Source organism: Alligator mississippiensis, chromosome 2 (assembly GCF_030867095.1).
Source record: "Alligator mississippiensis isolate rAllMis1 chromosome 2, rAllMis1, whole genome shotgun sequence".
Lineage (NCBI taxonomy): Eukaryota > Metazoa > Chordata > Crocodylia > Alligatoridae > Alligator > Alligator mississippiensis.
In genome coordinates, this window is record NC_081825.1 from 131,149,116 (window position 1) to 131,167,114 (window position 17,999).

The following is a 17,999-nucleotide window of genomic DNA, read 5'->3' on the forward strand; positions in this document are numbered from 1 at the left end:
TGCACCAAAGTGCATGTATAAACTTTGGAAGCAAATTGCTCCTGGTCAGCCAAGGCAGCAGGGTGTTACAGGGGGCAGGGAGAGCTGTCCCAGCTCAGCAGGACACTTCCTCCCAACCACATGGAGCTTGGGACCATGTGGGGCCCAGAGACAGCTGCCTGGAAGCCAGTATAGCTCTCCCAACCATGTGGAGATCAGGATGGTCCCATTCTCTACGTGGCTGGGAGGAAGCTGGAACAGCTCTCCCCCACCTCACAAACATTGGGACCAGCCCCTGTGCCCCCTGCCAGCACAGGACTGCTACCCAGGGGAGCCTGGAGCTCCCTCTGTCTGCTGCAGAGGGGGGGCAGAGCAGGGCAGGAACAGCCGTAAACTGAACTGCTCCCATTGGGAGCAAATTTGCTTCCGACAGGCACACATGTAGATGTGTGCAGTTGTCCAGTTTAATTACCTGAATTTTCTGCACAGAACATCCAGGTGCATTAATTGCACATACAGACACATGCACTGTGAGTAGGAAAAATAACAGATGGGAACCATGACACTAAGAAGTTATTAAAGCCGATGAGCAGATAATCTACTATACAGATTTCCTTCCCCTGGGGAGATCTCCAAAATAAAAAGGTGTTCCTGAGCACTGTCCTAATGCTTGGCACTTTGGAAGTAAACCGGTCTTCAAATGTTTGATTTTAACATGAGTCTAAGGGCATGGATGCATGCAATGTTTAGATCAGTTTAAATGCAGTTTAAACCTGAAGTAAATAGATACATAAGACAGTTATGTAGTTCAAAGCCACCTAGAAGGTTTGAAAAATGTATCCAGGAAATCAAATATTCTTTTGACTTGGTTCACTGTGAACCATGTCCATGTGATATCTGGACACCAAGCATTACATGACATGGGTCTGGTTGGTCCTCCTTGGAGCTAACAACCAGTTGTGTCCTCCTTCCCTGCTTGATCATAATCCCTTGATATGCCCCCCCAAACACCTGGGAACACCAAGGGCATCTTTACACTTACTCTGGGATGGTGAGGGGAGAGGTCCTTTAATTAAAGTGGCTCTCAGGAGCTGCTCTAATTAAAGAGCCTGCAGTGTCTCATGTATTCAGTGTCCTGTGCTTCAAATTGACAGCGAGAGCACTTTAATTAAAGTTTGTTTGGTGAGCTTTAGCTAACATGCCCCCACTGCTATTTTGACGTGTGAGGACACTGAATACATGTGATGCTGAGGCTGCTGGAATGCACAAATTAGCATGCTCCAGCAGACTTTATTGAGTCTGCTCTGACATGTGCTAATTAGCATGTGCCAGAGCAGGCATCAGGCATTTGTATAGGTGTCCCATGGGTCCAAGCACTAGCCCCCTTCCTGGGCACCCCAAGTCAGGCAAGCATACTGCAGTTTGGTCAAGTGCAGGCTCCTGAAGTTTACTGAACTCATGTTGAGGAGAGAAGGGCAAACAGAAAAGTAAAAATGCCCCAGACATGGGTCACCTATCCTGTGGGACCCCAAAGCATAGATGCAAGGCATTCTGTGCTGGGTGCTCACTCCTGTCCCTTGGTGTCAGAGCCACAGCACTTCAACCGCTCTACCTGGAATGCTAGGGCACTGTATGCAGGGATACCTCTGAGCTGTGACAGCTGTAAACCAGTTTTGAGTCAATGACATTTTGGAACATTTGATTGTTTTGTGTGTCCAAGCCCTAAACTGCACGTCAAGCCTCCTTGAGTCTCTTAATAATCTCACAAAGCAAAGCTAACTGAACTCAACCAGAGAAACTGCCACATTTATCCTTGGGACACAAAGAGCTGGTGAAATGATGCAGTTTAAATTCAATCAATCTTGTCCATGAAATAGATATAAAATCCTTACAGTAAGATACATGTTGCTAGATGCACAGGTAGATGTGAAGTGATTTACAAAACTGCATGCTAGAGTCAATGCTATCAGTCTACACTAGTCTAGGTCATATCACTATCTTGTAAGTGATTTTCTAATATGTTTACACCCTGTTTGCACTGGTCATGTGACCTGCAGTAGTTCCTTTCTGGCAAAAAAAACTCTTTGTACACAGGCTGCTTGAGAGATGGCAAAAAAACTCTGAATCTGGAAGAACTTTGTCCAGATCTTTGCAGGATTTTCAGATCAGATACAAGTGCTTTGGCAGGGACTGTGGCTTTTAAAGATGCTTATAAAACTCTGGAGCTTACTCTTCAACTCTGTTTCATTTGGTTCACAATGATGTAACTCTTGGCTTTAATATTCTGTACTAGTATAAACTCATTGCAACAAAGTGAAGAATCAGGCCCCTGTTCTTAGTAGTGTACTCTGGACTCATCAAGTTAAATTAATTGAGCTCAGCATTCTGAGAAAAGCTAATTTTTTACATTAAGTTGCCTGTTTTATCTAGCTTTAGTATTGAATATAAAACTGAGCATAAAATCTGGGATGTCAAAGATGCTTAGCAGGCAAGAAAGAATAGCGTTGCCATTCATTTTTTTTTGTTTATGAGTTTCCAGATGGTTATGGTACAGTTCACCCATTCCTTTGTTTAGCTCAATTTTAATTTCTGGAAGTTCTTTAAAGGAACCTGATGCTTGTTTTATGATTTGGATACAATGACTGATTACTTCCATTTACATCCATACCATGCAGTTTTTTCAGATGGAATCTGTGTTTGTGTGTACATGCATGCATGTCTGTATGTAGGGGGAGGAGGGCACTTTTATGTGACAGTGATGGGCATGTTAAAATGTATGACCTAGACCAAAATAATTGTTTGACATAGACAACCCAGTAGGTATTTTAGCAGAGTTTTCCAACAGTAATTTTATCTTTCTTCTTTTAATAACAACAAAGACTGACAGGATCGTAGGATAAAAGTAACAGACCAAATACCCAGATGTTGTAGATTAGAATAGTCCCATTGACTTCAGTGGAACTCTGCCAGTTGACACCAATTGAGAATCTGAATATTTTTAGTGCAAAAACAAAGGAAATTTTGGGCAAGTGCAGTCTAATATATTTCTTATTAAGATGCTCCATCAGTTTACTTTTAGATAACAGTTTAAAAGCATGACAGTAGTAGCACACAGCAACTTACGTAAGCCTTTGATAATACAGCACCTTGGTATTAAAGTTTCTGTTTGCTGTTTTCATAAGAAGGGATTTAAGAGACTGTAAAATGTAAATTGAACTCATGTGTTTTTACTATATTAGAAAAGACAGCAGGCTGGCATAGACTGAAGGTGGGTTTAAATGTTCAGCACACAAGGAAGTTAGGCAGTTGTAGGGGTATCTACAGCTTTTGATATAAGGCTACTAATTCTCTTGTATTCTGTTAAAACAATACAGTTCAATGCAATTTTATTTTGTACCATGTTTTAATCATGAAAACTGTACCCTCAAACACCTTTTATCAGAGGCGTAACAATGCGGCTCCCCATATGGGGCAGCCACACAGTGCCCAGGACAGTGCTGGCTCCTGCAATGCCAATTACAGTGATGCAATTAGCCATCACTGCAGCAGAGACTGTTTTTGCAGCCCCCAAGAAAAGGGGTGCATGGGGCTGTGGCCCCAGTTTCCCGCACCTCTCCTCAATTACATTAATGCCCTTTATAGACACACTGTAAATAACACATTTATAATTAGATAACAAAACCAAACTGAAAAATTAGAAGCATGCAAAGGGATGAAATGTTAGGTTTTCAGTTGGCATTTGAAAAGGGATGGAAAACTTGGAGACTGATTTTACTAGGTTCTTGGGCACATGCCTAACTTTAAGCATGTGAATAGTCATATACTTACCATTGTCTCACCTTATGGAACTGAGAAAAAGAGAGGGGAAGCCTTCTTCAAGTGGATGAAGGTGAAAAAGAGAAGCCTCTTTCATCTACAATGGAAACATTCTGTAAAGGGATAAGTGAAAACCAACAAGTAATAAACAAGGGGATATTAACATAGGCAATATGAAGAAGAAAAAAAGGTCTGTGAGTCTGTGGACTATTTACAAACACAAGTGCAGTTGGAAGAACATATAAAAGAGAAAGGGATGGCAAATGAAAGAGATCTAAATTTAAAGTGTTCTGTACAGACTCAGGTAGTAGGGCCTACAAGTAACAGAACTAATGCAAGTCCTATGCCAAGGGAGAGGAGATCAACAGAACTGACATGTAATAGGGAGAAATAACCATGTACATTTTCACGTCATATTTAAGAAAGTTTTTTTTTTTTGTCTCTCTAATGCTAATAGACTTCTCCAGCATCATTTCTACTGAAAAAACCATCCTTCAAGATGGCTCCTAAAGTGTAGTGCAGAAATCTGATTGGGAAAGGTAGTAAAAACATAGAAACAAAAAACTGTACCTTTAAATTGACAAAACTGTGGGTTCCTAAAGGGACCTCAATCTGCCTGAGGAAACGACTGTTCAAAGATTGCGACATCAGATCCGAAACCAAGCTCATGGCTTATTGAGCAGTTATGATCCCCAACTTATTGTACAGTGCAGAGACATGGACAACGTATAGAAGACACCGCAAATCGCCGAACAAGTACCACCAATGCTGCCTGCAGAAGATCCTTTAAATCCAGTGGGAAGACAGGGACACCAATATTAACATCCTCTTACAATCAAACACTGTGAGCATCAAGGCAATGATCATCCAATATCAACTTCACTGGGCTGGTCACTTCATCTGGATGTCTGTCTTCAGCCTTCTGAAGCATGTTTTTTTCTCCCAGCTCAGACAAGGCGTACACTCAAAATGAGGGCAGAGAAAGCACAAGAAGGTCCTTAAGGCCAACTTGAAAAAACGCAACATCAATATCATCTTGTGGGAAACTATCACCCAGGACTGCCCCAAATGGATGAAGTCCACAGCAAGGATCTCAGTTCTTTGAAACCTTACAATGACAACAGGAGATGGAAAAGCAGGAATGGCAGAAACTGTGTACCATGGACCAAATTGCAGCAGAAAGCCCCCCTTTCCTCTTGCCTGCATTTGCTTTCCCCTCTTTGGATACATTTCTCCTCTTCTACTTTTTCTTCCTTCCTCTTTCTTTCACTATAAGATAAGGAATTGTGTTTTAAAGTTTGTGTTTATTTTGTATCTCCCCTTGTATTTTGGTATTTTTATCTATTTGTGTGCCATGGCATACTCTTGGAGCTTATATTTTATACTCTTCACCTTTTAACTGTGTTTTAGTTTTAGAACCTACACCCTTTTAGTTTTAGAAGTAAGTTATACACTGTAACAATGTTAACAAGGGCAGGAATCAAACCGCTGCTTCCCTGTATCAGACGGGCCCCTGAAAGAGTGAGTGAATCAGTGATTGAATGCGTAACACAGTAGCAGGCAGCAATTAACACCTAGGGAAACTGTAGATCAACCAATGCAAGAAATCAATAGGAGACAATGTAGCAACTGGGAATTCTCTAAACTACACTGAAATGTAGTCTAGAGAATTCCTGAGCCCTGAACTATGACTGTTCCAGGGCTAGAAGCCCCGGTCTGAGTTAATCAATGCCAGAGACCAACTTTTGGGGCTGAATATCTCCAGATCAACCGCTTCCAGAGCCCTATTCAAAAGTCATCAACGGACTCCCAAACCTGCACGTACATGCGGACAACCCCTGGGGCTGACAGATGCCATCCAGTAGCTACCAAGGCGGAAGTCCCACGAGGGTCGACCCCTGGATTGGGCAAACCTGAAAACTGGGGAGTCACCAAAGTCTGCCAAGGACAGATAAAAAGTAGTGAAAAGTGACCCTCAGCGGCGCCCTCTTGATCTCCAACTTGACCAGCACCCGACCTGTCCAGCCAGAAGGACCAGCCGGCGACCCCCTTCTGGAGGATAACACCACGCTGGAAGAAGCCTCAACTGGCCATTGATGGCAGACTCCAGCACTTCTAGGATAGGTATACCCGACTCTTGTAACTCACTACTGTGTGTGTGCATGTGTATATATGTGTGTGTGTGTGTGTGTGGGGACCAGCCCCAAAGTTTATGATTTGACTTCATTACAGTGTTTCAATCCACCTAATAAACCAGAATTTTAAGGATCATGAGTTGGCCAACAAAATCAAAAACCCAGAGCCACCTACCCCACATGAAATCTTGAGCCCAAGCTGCAGTAGAGTCTGTTGATCCCCGATAAGCCTCTTCAGTCATCTTTCAACCCACAGATAAGACAACTATGAAAGACAATCATCCTCAACTGTGAGGGGTTGCAGGGATTGTGTAGGCGACTTGAATTCAGTAGGACTCCCCCATGTGTCATATTAGGTGTGTGGGCATTTGCAGAGGTAAAGTATAATCCTATAGAACACGGTGTTTTGTGTGCATAGCTGAGGCAGATGCTGAAATGCTTTGTGAAGCAGAAATCTGGCAGTATCCGTTTGTGGAAATCCAACTACCTTCTGTGCGTGCCGGGTCTGACCCCGGGTCGCTTTCGTCGCTCTGCACGCGGGCCGTGGCCGGCAGCCCGGGCAGGCTGGGTCGGAGAGGGCGGGCACCAAGTTAGAATTAGGCACAGACACGTAACGGTTGATTTTAAGATTATTTTACTTACACCGAGATGGTCGCGGTGCAGGCTGAAAAACTTGCTTGAGTTATAGTTGCGGATAGAAAAGAAGAGAGGCGGACTAGAGTTCCTCTGGGAACACTCTTCTAGCCCATCTGGTTGGAGGCTCTAAATCGCGAGCCTGTCGGACCAACCGGAAAAAGTCCGTCCAGTAAAGAGCTCTGAATAGACTCACTCACACGAAGTTTGCTAGGCTCCGTGGATCCGTCTCTTTGGTGCGCAGGGAAGGATACGTCTAAGATTGTACGACGACGGGGAGAGGCTAGAGGCTGATCAGACCTCTGTTGCCTGCTTAGAATGCGTTGGGTCCGTGAGGATCCGCAGCGCTTAGAGATCTTCACACAGCGTGAAGTCTCCTTCTCCTGGTGTTCGTGGAGTCCTCCAACTGTTAGGCCCCAGCTCAAGTCTGGGTTCGTGCCCGGTATGCAAAGGCCAATAAAGATACCAGGGGTGAAAGTATAAAAAAGATTTATTGCTAGCAATAAAAGGTGCAAGCGGAATAATTTCACAAGACAAGCACACACATATTCAATACTGAGCCCCTTATATACAAGAGGTTGAATCTTCATAAGCATCCTTGTTTGCTAATTGGTTATAAAGGAGTGACGCAAGGAGTTCTTTACTGAGCATGTCTCTATACCTGTGTTTTAGCTATGTATCTCATTAACATACATATATGTTTCATTAGCATATATCTTCCCTGCCTAGGGGTGTGATTTTTAGTATTATAATGAGCTCTTTGTTCCAGTAACTCTGATTCTGTTTTTTGTTTTCAAGTTTCCTCTATCTAAGACTGTCTGCTCCTTATCATTGCAGATGGGCATTCGACACATAACATTCACTTTTGCTTAGGCTTTGCATAGTAGTTTCTAGGTCGAATCTTACATTTCCCTCCTCTGGAGCATTCATAATTATTAATTATGATTGCTCCATTCAATTTGACTTAACACAAATCTAGTATTCTCAGCTTTCTTTGTTTGCAAAATCATTTGATTTACCTTAGGCCTGAAGATAGATGCGATACAAACTGGTATACAGTGGATACAGAAACAAACCATAATCCCTATAAAACAAAACAGATTAACCATACAAAATAACTGTTTCAACCATCCAAAATTGGGAAGCCAGGAAGTTAACCAGGAAAAATCTAAGCCAGATGTTTCTTTCAATGTCTGTGTCAATCATTGTAAGGCACCAATTTTGTCTTCAATTAGCACAGAATTATCAGTGAGGTTGAAGCAGCACATTCCTTTTAAGGTTTCACACCCCAGATTGTGTCGCAACAAGAGATAATCAATAGCGGCTCTATTCTCTAAGACAGCGTCTCTTAGTTGTTTTTGTTCAGCATTCAAGGCTGAGAGCACTCAAGATGTAGCATTTAGTCCTTTTGCTAAAACACAGGCCACTGCATTAAGATTTCTGCTATTACTTACAGCAAGACCCGGAACCCCCACCATAGATGCAGCTAATGCTATGTATTCTGCCTTAGATAATAGTCCAGGGGAATCATTCTCATCACAATCAGCAGTGAGAGTAGTGTATGCTCGTTTAAACCTCCCACCAAGAGGGGTTTGTTCAGTGTGCATTAGGTCAGACTTCCTTGGAAGAGCTGCAGTTACCCGGGCAATGGTGCATGGTCCCCCAGTAGCATTTGCTGGAAGGTATGAATATATCATTCTCCCGCAGGCCAGAAACCATCCTCAAGGAAGGATGGTATGTGTGTATACATAGGATATTTGACTGGTCTTATTACAGAAGATTTTTCTACCTTGGTTCAATTCAAAGCAATTATTGGTACAATTCACTATTAAGAAACATTCAGAAGCATTAGCTGTTGCCTGAACCCGTACAGAAAACATGTCTCTGCTTTTCTCTTTTACAATAGTCCCCCACTTATATATATCCTGATATGTATTTTCCTTCTCTACATCTTTCAGCATAGTATAATTCTGTAAAATTTTCAAAGGGGTAGGTACTGCAATTAAGCATGAGGTAAAAACCAGATGAGCATTGATCCCTCCTGCCAAGCAGAAGTCTGTTCTATTTAATATTTCCCGGGCCAGATAAATCCAGACATTTTCCTGAGGGTCAAATTCTTGTGGTAAAAGATTTTCCCCTCCTATAAGTAGGAGTGGACAGATCAGGGTGCCCCACACTAAAACCTTGAACAATTTCATAATCAGGCTTGTAAAACTTGATCAAAGATTGACAAATTATTCAAAGTTCCTTTCTTTTGAATAGGAATTTTAAGTCCCTTATTGGATCCACCTTCCACTGTTCTCTGCCTCCGGTCCCGGAGTTTGCAGGAGTTTCTTCTTGTTCTGGTTCAGCCACCGGCTTTAGGCGACTGGAATGTATCCAAGTCTTGATTCCTTCGAGCTTTGCTGCCGTCGGGGTCGTTAAAAGTACTCTATATGGGCCCTTCCATCTGGCTCGAAGTGGTTCCTCGTTCCAATCTTTCACAAGAGCGTAACTCCCAGGTAATAATCGATTTTCCGGGGCAGGAGACTGGTTCTGTGTCTGTAGCATGTCCCGTACCTGCTGATGGATAGAAGACAAAACAGAAACCAAGGACCATACATATTCTCTAATCATTCCCTCCCCTAAAACATGTAACTGTTGTTCAGTACCCATGGGCAGACTCAGAGGGTAAGGCTTACCATACATTATCTCAAATGGGCTTAATCCCATTTTAGAATGTGGTGCGACCCTTACTCGCAACAGGGCCAAGGGTAGGGCCTCTGGCCATTTGAGTCGAGCTTCTTGGCAAATCTTTGCAAGGTGTCTTTTTAAGGTCTGATTCATATGTTCCACCTTTCCACTGGACTGGGGTCTCCAAGGGGTGTGTAAATGCCAGCTGATTCCCAGGAACTCAGAAACCTTCTGAGTAATTTGTGCAATGAAATGTGGGCCATTGTCTGACCCTATTCCTTTTGGAAGTCCGAAGCGAGGTATGATTTCTCGTAGGAGTGCCTTGACCACCTCTCGGGCTTGGGCAGTCCGACATGGGAAGCACTCAACCCAATTAGAGAAAGTGTCCACAAAGACAAGGAGATATCTCATCCCCTGTTGCCGGGGTAACTCGGTAAAATCCACCTGCCATTCTTCTCCTGGCCCATTGCCTATTCTCTGATGTCCTGAAGTTTCTTTTCTCCCTCCTTTTGGGTTATTTCTCTGGCAGACCTCACATGTCTCTGATACCTTCTTGGCAGCCTCTCTTAATCCCACTCCAGTTACATAGTGATTGATCCACCTTATCAGGGCCCTGGGTCCATAGTGGGTGCCATGATGAGCTCTCTTCACTACCATATGAACCCAGGCAGCTGGGATGATAATGCGGCCATCCTTTGCTACTAGCCACCCGTGCTCCCCCTTCTTTGCTTGAAACTCTCTTATCAATTGTTTGTCTCTTTCCCCGTACTATGGTGTCACAGGCTGGTATAAGTCTGGGAGGAGAGGTAACAGATTACTTACTTCGGGCAGCAAGTCTGTCTGAGGTTTTTTAGCTGCTTTCTTTGCTGTAGCGTCAGCAAATCGATTACCTTTTGTGGATGAATCATCATTTTTCTTTTGATGTGCTTTGCAATGCATTACCGCTACCTCTTTTGGTTCCCAGACTGCCTTAAGGAGGGCTTTTATCTGCTTGCTATGCTTAATGCCTGTTCCTTTTGAATCAAGTAGACCTCGCTCTCTCCATAGTGCTCCGTGAGCATGTAAAACAAGGAAAACATATTTAGAGTCAGTATAAATATTGACAGTTTTGTTGGCCGCCAATTGCAAAGCCCGAGTCATAGCAATGAGTTCAGCCTTTTGAGCTGAAACAGATGGGTTTAAAGGTCCTGCTTCTATCACATTCTGTGTAGTCATGATAGCGTATCCGGATTTTCGAATTCCATTCTCTATACTCGAGCTGCCATCAGTGTAGAACTCCAGGTCAGCTTTTTCAAGAGGTCTCTCTCTCAAATTTGGTCTTGAAGAATAAACAGTTTCCAATGTTTGCAAACAATCATGCACAAGATCTGGTGTGTCACCCATAGATGGCAACAGTGTTGCTGGATTTACATTGCGAGAAATGGCCAATTTTATTTCAGGCTTATCTAGGAGGATGGCCTGATATCGAGCCATTCATCCCGGAGTTAACCAGTTCCCTCCTTTCTGTTCCAAGACTGTAAGTACTGCATGAGGAACATATACAATCATTTCATGGCCTAGGGTTAATTTTTCAGCTTCTTGTATTAGCAGACAGGTAGCAGCAACAGCCCGGAGACAAGCAGGCCAGCCACATGACACAAAGTCTAATTTTTTTGAAAAATATGCCACTGGTCATTGCCAGCTACCCAATTTCTGTGTTAAGACTCCCACGGCTACCCCACCTCGGTCATGCACAAAAAGGGAAAAAGGCTTACTCATGTCCGGTAGTCCTAAGGCGGGTGCTTCAATGAGAGCCTGCTTTAACTGGCAGAATGCTTGCTCACACTCTTCAGTCCATTCGAGTACCTTTTCATCTCCGTGTGTTGCCTCATATAGAGGTTTTGCAATAACCACAAAATTTGGAATCCAAATCCTGCAAAAACCTACTGTACCTAAAAATCCTCGTAGTTGTTTCTTTGTTATTGGGGGTGCCAGCCAGCATATAGCTTCTTTTCTTTCAGGCAACAGGGCTCTCTGACCAGGCTGTAATTCAAATCCTAAGTATGTGACTTTCTGGGATATGGGCTGCATTTTATTTCTGGAAACGTGATATCCTTGTTGACCCAGAAAATTAAGGAGGCAAATTGTTCCTTCCAGGCAGCTTGCTTCAGTGGTGGCTGTTAAAAGCAAGTCATCCACATATTGCAAAAGAGCACAGGACAGTGGCAATTTTAGCCTGCGTAAATCTTTGCTTAATGCATTGCCGAATAGGGTTGGGCTGTTTTTAAATCCTTGGGGTAAAACAGTCCAGCACAACTGAGTCTTAATGCTAGTATCTGGGTCTTCCCATTCAAATGCAAATATTTCCTGAGATCCCCTCTCTACCGGTATACAGAAGAAAGCATCTTTTAAATCAATAACCGTAAACCAGTTATGATCTGGGTTCAAAGCAGATAGCAAGGTGTACGGATTAGGCACGGCCGGGTATATACTCACAACCACTTTATTTACAGCTCTCAAGTCTTGGACGAAACGATATTCATTACTCTTAGGCTTCTTCACAGGCAAGATGGGTGTGTTAAAAGCTGATGTACATTCACGGAGAAGGCCATGCTCCAGGAACCGTTCAACTAACGGCTTCAGTCCTTTCCTGGCTTCCATCCGCATTGGATATTGTTTCACACATGGAGGCTGGGCCCCTGGCAAAAGTTGAATCTTCACAGGGTCAGCATTTTTAGCCTTCCCGGGTCGGTGACCTGCCCATACCCATGGAACAACAGCATCGAGCAGGGGTTGAGGAATATCCGGTGTACTCTCCTCTTGGAGAAGGCCGAGAAGGCAAGCCTGTAAATGCCACCCCTTTTCAGGAGGCACTGTTAAAAACATTTGCCCATCCTGGAATGACAACGTAGCTTGCAGTTTACAGAGGAGGTCTCTCCCTAAAAGGGGAACGGGGCAGTTTGGCATGTACAAGAATTGATGGGTAACTTCGGCCTGCCCAAGATTACAGGTCATTGGCTGTAGGAAGGATCGTGTTACTGCCTTCCCTGTAACCCCTACCACCGGCACAGTCTTTTTACTTAAAGGTTTCAGTTTTTGAGTTAAGACAGAATGGGCAGCACCTGTATCAATGAGAAAATCTACCAATTCATCTCTGTCCCCTAGTTGCATTTTAACCAGAGGCTCGTCAGGGGACACTGGGATCTGGGTTATCTTTCCCTCCCGGGCCTCCGGTCCCCTTCAATCTGAATCCCTTCCAAAAGCAAACAATCCACTGCTCTCCTCTTTTTTCTTTTCACCTTCCCCAACTTTTCGATAAGGGCATTCCCGCTTCCAATGTCCTTTTCGTTTGCAAAAGGCACATTGATCTTTCTCTAATGGACCCCGTCTCTGTGGCTGTCTCCAGGATCCCTCATCTCTAGGTTTTCTCGTGATTGCAGCTGCCACTAGGGCTGTCTGCATTTTCATCTTTCTCTCCTCTTTCTTGTCCTGTTTCTTTTCCTGAACACTTTCTCGGTTAGTAAATACTTAGTAAGCAATGTCTACTAGTTGGGAAATAGGCATACCTGTTGCTCCGTCTGCCTTCTGCAATTTCTTTCTAATGTCTGGTGCACTCTGACCTATAAAGATCATATTTACCATGCGAGCGTTCGATGCATCCTCCGGATCCTCACGAGTTTATTGCCTGAAAGTACTGTAAATTCTTTCCAAAAAAGCACTCTGGGTCTCATTAGTCTCCTGTCGAATCTCATACACCTTACTGAGATTTTGAGGTTTTTTCACAGCATCTCTCAATCCTCGGAGGATATAGTCTCGATAGGCACGGATGGAGGTCATATCTTGGTCTGGTTTCCAATCTGGCTCCTGGATGGGGACATGATCGTCTCTATTTCCTTGCAGGTTCCCTGCAGTAATTTCCTTTTCCATGTACTCACGAGCTTTGTTCACTACCATTCTCCTTTCCTCTGGTGTCAACAGGATATCTAGAAGAGACTGAACATCTGCCCAAGTTGGGTTATGGGTTTTGAAAATCATTTTAAACTGGTTCTGTACCTTTTCAGGATTCTCTCTCAAGCTGGGGTTATTGTTCTTCCAATTATACAAATCTGATGTAGTGAAAGGAACGTGCACAAAGGTTCGACGGTAGGTTGGCTCACCGTCATCTTCGAGAGGCCCGGGTACCACTTGTTCTCTTAGGGGAAATACCCCATTTCCCTTCCCACGGGCAGGATCAGATTCCCTGTGATGTTTTCCCTTAACCCCGGAGTCTGCTTCTAACTGTACTCTCCATCCTCCTCCCGGGCTTATATCAGGAGAAGTCAGGGAGTTTGGAGATTGCCAAGCACCTGACGGCCATGGTTGGCGCTGTTCCAGATCCCTGGGTCGGGGAATATTTACAACTTCTGCCTCAGGGGGGGAAAAAGCAGGAAGAGCAGATGCCAATGAGGAATCAGATGAATCAGGAGGAGGAGGAAGAGGAAGAGAATAAGGTAAAGGCTGCAGAGGGGGGGGAGCCTCCGGCTCCGGACAGTCCAGGACAGGATTTGTAGTTGGTCGAGCCACAGCCATCTCACAGATCCCAACTCCCTCCCCCAATCCACATTCCTCCAAAACTTTTTTATCTCTACAAAGAGACATAAACGCTTGCGCATACAACAATTCCTCCCATTTACCATTCTGCCGGCAGAACAAAATCAATTGTAAGATGGTATTATAATTAACACAAGCTTCCTCTAGCTAAGACTGTCTGCTCCTTATCATTGCAGATGGGCATTCACACATAACATTCACTTTTGCTTAGGCTTTGCATAGTAGTTTCTAGGTCGAATCTTACACAACTAAGGCGGAAACCACACAAGCCTTTTATACGGCTAGCAGGCCAATCGCTAGCTGCCACGTGTGAATAATTTAACGTAAACCAATAATGGGGCTCGAATTAGAATACAAATGGCGGGAACTCTTTGCAATGTGCATCACCGTGCTGCAACTTAGAAATGCACACTGCAAAGAAAGCTACGAATTGGTGGGAACTTCTTTTGCACCCGGGGTTCTCTGTTGCAGCAGAAAACTCCACCGTGCAAAGAAGCTGCAATTTGGTAGGAACAATTTAGCGGGGAGCAATTTAGCTGTGCCGAAGCACACAAAACAAAAACTCACAACTTGGGTTGTGACATCCCCCCTTGCTGAAGGCACAGCAAAATTAAACAGCGCGCTCATCACTCGAGTCATTAAGAGCTCTTGCCATGGGTCTCCGAACCAAACGAGCATACACAAAATTTACCAACATAAGAATTTTGTCCTCAAGGGATCGAACCAAATAATAACCAATACAAATACATATACACATGATTAGATTCATAACAACAAATTGTACGATCAGGGCTTCAGTGGGCGTCATGGCGAAGTCGCACGTCAGGCCCTCACTTCTTTCGATGATGTTATCTTTCTTGGGGCTTCTTCACCACGCACTTTGAATCTCGGATCTGTAAACAAAAACTCTCAGAAAATGAGTTAACATATTTTAACATATTTACAAAGTTTCCATGGAACTATACTATTATTTTTAAAACCTATAATACAGATATTTGCTATTCTAAACTACCCTCTCTTGCACACTCAACTAGATGAAACGTTGAGGAGCCATCGTCTAGTTCTTCTAGGTAATGGAATATTTACAAAGTTTTATACACCATAGGGCGGTGGGTTAAGCTCAACCTCCATGGACATGAGTTCCAGCCATGAGACTATGGCTTCATCAGACTCCATTTCTGATTCCTTGTACAGCTGCTGTAACTCCATCCAAGCACGGATGCGATTGGTGACGACATCTCGCTCATCAGTTGCCTGGTTGACCGTGGCTGTAGGACAAGCTGCTCTTTCGGGAGTTGTTGTCAGAGGCTGAACTGCTGCCGCGGGAGTCACTGCTGCTGTTGCTGCTTCAGGCAGGAGGGGCGGATGCACTCCTCCGCTTGACTCTCTCCTCCGTCGGCAGGAAGGCATGGTCGGCCGGGACGCTGCTACGTCGCTAGGCGGGGTTGCCGGCGACGATGCTGCGTCGACGGGCGGAGTCGGTGACCGAACTCTCGCGGGTTCGTTAGAAGCTCCACCCTTCTTTTCCGGTTTTTCCACGCGGTCTCCTTCTTGCTCGGCGCCATCTTGGGCTGGCGTTTCAGGCTCTCTTTTCTCAGCCGCTTCTTTGACCGCTTGAACGGCCATACGCAGCTGGGCTGTTAAACTTAAATTCTTTACCATTAAATCAGTAATTGTACGGAAAGTTGCACTCAATTTTCCCCCCTTGTCGTACCGCAAGGCCATTCTTTCATCCGCGGGGTGCTCCTCCATCTCCAGATCTTCACGGAGCTCGGATGGACGCTCGTGACCCTGTAATCTAGCCGCCATCAGGGGAGGGAACCGGATGATCGACTCTGGTTCCTCACTCTCCCGAGCACATGGTAGGCATTGGGGACATTCCCGGGTGAAAACTGGGTTCGTTTCGCCCGCCGGGTTGGGTTCGGCAAGGGACACAGAATCGAGGGGCCTGAACAGGACCCGCTCGTTCCTCATTAAACACCCGAATTCCGCGGGGAGCAAATACACTTTCCTTTCTTTTGGGGTTCCGTCTTCGGAGACTCCCTCTTCTCCCTTTAGCGACAAACGGCTGCTTATGAATCTCTCACCCGTTCCGTCCGCCTGATGGTACGCGATATGCACCTCCAACTCCTCAAAGGTTTTCACCTGGCGTTTGTTATCGCGCCAAGGGCAGTTCTGAACTAACTCTAGCTCTAGCAGGTCTTCTCCTGATCCCATCCTCGTCGCCATGTGCGCGCCGGGTCTGACCCCGGGTCACTTTCGTCGCTCTGCACGCGGGCCATGGCTGGCAGCCCGGGCAGGCCAGATCGGAGAGGGCGGGCGCCGAGTTAGAATTAGGCACAGACACGTAACGGTTGATTTTAAGATTATTTTACTTACATCGAGATGGTCGCGGTGCAGGCTAAAAAACTTGCTTGAGTTACAGTTGCGGATAGAAAAGAAGAGAGGCGGACTAGAGTTCCTCCGGGAACACTCTTCTAGCCCATCCGGTTGGAGGCTCTAAACTGCGAGCCTGTCGGACCAACCGGAGAAAGTCCGTCCAGTAAAGAGCTCTGAATAGACTCACTCACACGAAGTTTGCTAGGCTCCGTGGATCCGTCTCTTTGGCACGCAGGGAAGGATATGTCTAGGATCGTATGACGACGGGGAGAGGCTAGAGGCTGATCAGACCTCTGTTGCCTGCTTAGAATGCATTGGGTCCGTGAGGATCCGCAGCGCTTAGAGATCTTCACACAGCACAAAGTCTCCTTCTCCTGGTGTTCGTGGAGTCCTCCAACTAGGGCGGAAACCACACACGCCTTTTATACGGCTAGCAGGCCAATCGCTAGCTGCCACGTGTGAATAATTTAACGTAAACCAATAATGGGGCTCGAATTAGAATACAAATGGCGGGAACTCTTTGCAACGTGCATCACCGTGCTGCAACTTAGAAATGCACACTGCAAAGAAAGCTATGAATTGGCGGGAACTTCTTTTGCACCCAGGGTTCTCTGTTGCAGCAGAAAACTCCACCGTGCAAAGAAGCTGCAATTTGGCGGGAACAATTTAGCGGGGAGCAATTTAGCTGTGCCGAAGCACACAAAACAAAAACTCACAACTTGGGTTGTGACACCTTCCTGTGAACCGTGGCACCATGCACCATGGCAAAAGCACAGTGCTTGGAGTAGGACTTGGGATTCAATCTGTTAATTCATCCTATTTGCTGAGTACAGGAAATTCTTCTTCTTCAGTTGTGTGAGTGTCAAGCTCAGATTTGATTTTCTAGGTTGCATCTGTTTGCTACAACAATTACGTTATTTTCCTTGTCAGGCTTCCTGAGGGAGAACCAAACCCATCAGTTCTGGATAGGTTGTGCCTACAGGTGGAGAAAATAAATCTCACAAACTAGAAAATGACTGAAAACAAAAGTAGCATTTTCCATTTCTCTACAGCAAAGGGGAGCTATCTGCACTCAAATGAAGGGCTAGGCATTCATCAAAATCTTGCCATCCTTTACAGGAGAAATGAATTATGGTAGGCTTGGCCACTATGCAAAAGTGAATAGGTTTTAACTTTTCTTTAACAAGGAGTGATTGAAAAAGCTTCAGTTGAGTTCTTTTTTTGCACTGCATTGGCTCTTCCATTGCCCGATTTCTGTAACGGAGACTAGATTCATAACTCATAAAAATGAGTTAGACTATATGGACCTCAATTGACATTGTCAACATGAAGACTTTGATGGGAGTTAGTGATGCATACAATCTTGCAGGATCAGCTCCTAAGATGGTGCTGATTTGTTTGCAAAAGCTTTAATGCAATATAATTTGTTGATCTGCAGATAGAGCAACAGATTCTTACAAGCTGAAGTTGGCAGCAAACCACGTAAAACATTCTGACAACACAGGGGCATACCTGTTGGAATCACTCCATTTTAGCTTTGGAACGTGAATACACCCATGTCTTTCTGGAAAAATTAGGGTTGCTTCATACCAACTAAAGGAACATCAGTGAGACTCCTGTATGATTGTTCATGCTTTTCCTTATATCACTGTCTACTGTATCTGCTATTTATAGACTATTTTAAATGTCCTGTTCACATGTTTCAAAAAGCAGCAATCACAAGTTTTTGTTAGAGAACATGCAATTTGAACATGGTTTAAATTAGTTATTCCATTTTTGTATTAATTGTGATGTATTAAAAAGTAATAAGTATTT

General features: G+C 44.5%; 1 protein-coding gene across 2 annotated transcripts in view; it reads right to left on the reverse strand.

Annotated features, from left to right (window-relative positions):
- Window positions 1-7,035: 7,035 nt before the first annotated feature.
- Window positions 7,036-17,999, reverse strand: part of GSTCD (glutathione S-transferase C-terminal domain containing) — a 174,481-nt gene continuing 163,517 nt past the window's right edge. Inside the window, exon 13 of one of the 2 annotated variants that reach the window (XM_059722140.1) lies at window positions 7,036-9,122. The gene's annotated coding sequence lies outside the window, so the exon portion shown is untranslated. Of the gene's footprint in view, window positions 9,126-17,999 lie in introns of both variants that reach the window. The other variant, XM_059722141.1, reaches the window with a different exon arrangement.